Genomic DNA, 1270 nt, shown 5'->3' on the forward strand with positions numbered 1-1270 from the left:
CTGAAAATCCCTAACACGAATCATTTAGCCAAAAATAATTTGCTTAAATTTATAACAAATAGGTGATTTAATCAACGCTGATTAAAGAAAAAAAATTGAAGAAACGGCGCGATATCTAAATCGGTTGGCCAGGATCACTCACGGTAAAAGTAATATTAAACTTACCGAAAGCTGCACCAGTACTACCTGAAAAAAAAACACAAATCTGTATTATTACATAAACTTAGTCGAGAACCCTGTGATTTGATTGGAAAGGAAAATAAATAGGAGACTAAATAAAAGTTTAAATGTTTCTAGAAAACTCAACTCAGTTTAAGTTAAGGGTTTATAGGTTGATAATCATTCTTACTTGCTTTTTGCAAACTGGCCCCCATTATCCATTGTCTATAAATCATTAGACATTTAAAAGCACACACAAAGTCGAAAATAAATGTGGATTACACTCAGCACACTAATTGCACTAATTAACAGGTAAGATGGTCGACTGTTGGTGCCTTAATGGCACTAAATTGGTACTTTTATCTCATTCATGAACAAAGAACCGACGACCGGTTTAGTCCCTTGCCCATAATAGACTGAACTATCCGATAAAACTCATGCAAAATTAAGGTGTTTCACATAAAAAACTCACCGAGCTACAGAGCTCACATAATCGTTTGCTGGCTGGCCCTTTGGGTGACTCATTGCTATGCTGTTCGATTTCAGTTTTTTTTTATTGACGATTTTCTACAAAACTCTAGTCCGCGATTGAATTGTTTTGGATATTTATTGTAAGCAAAGTTGCTTTCTCGGGTAAAGATAAACAAGCATCGCCGTTCATGGGGCGACTTTTGAATGCTAATTAAATACTCGATCTCCGATCAATCGTTTGCTCAATTGTCAGAAATCGTGAAAATCTTTTTAGATTGATCTATTGTGAAAGGCTGCACAATTTTTAGCAGATCCACCTTTCGCAAAATATGCCATGGTTTGTGAATTCTTCACTTTTATTGCGCTATTAAGAGCTACGGAAAATTCGCACTTACTCAGGTTTTTTTTAACTTTACTATTTTTAAAATTCTTTGCTTTAAAAATTCATCACTTCCCATTTAGAGTACTCCGTTTTCAGGCGCTTCCAAAGGATCTGAGATGGTGGAAAGTAAACGGATATTTTGTGCAATTATTTATTTCTGGGCGTATATTGAAAGCACACAATACATTTTATAAGTCGAAAGAACTTCGGTTCGCAGCAAGAACACAAGAAGTTTCAACTGAAGAAATTTTATTAAAA

General features: G+C 34.7%; 2 protein-coding genes across 2 annotated transcripts in view; one reads left to right on the plus strand and one right to left on the minus strand.

The window, feature by feature from the left end:
• The window catches only part of LOC109539086 (PIH1 domain-containing protein 1), a 242786-nt gene that overhangs the window by 230809 nt on the left and 10707 nt on the right, over positions 1-1270 (minus strand). The window lies entirely within an intron of this gene.
• Positions 1-1270, plus strand: part of LOC109539065 (multidrug resistance-associated protein 1) — a gene marked incomplete at its 5' end in the record, with an annotated part of 237012 nt that overhangs the window by 226916 nt on the left and 8826 nt on the right.

The sequence above is a fragment of the Dendroctonus ponderosae genome, unplaced genomic scaffold, assembly GCF_020466585.1.
Source record: "Dendroctonus ponderosae isolate FM_Combo_2020 unplaced genomic scaffold, Dpon_F_20191213v2 Dpon_F_20191213_5, whole genome shotgun sequence".
NCBI lineage: Eukaryota > Metazoa > Arthropoda > Insecta > Coleoptera > Curculionidae > Dendroctonus > Dendroctonus ponderosae.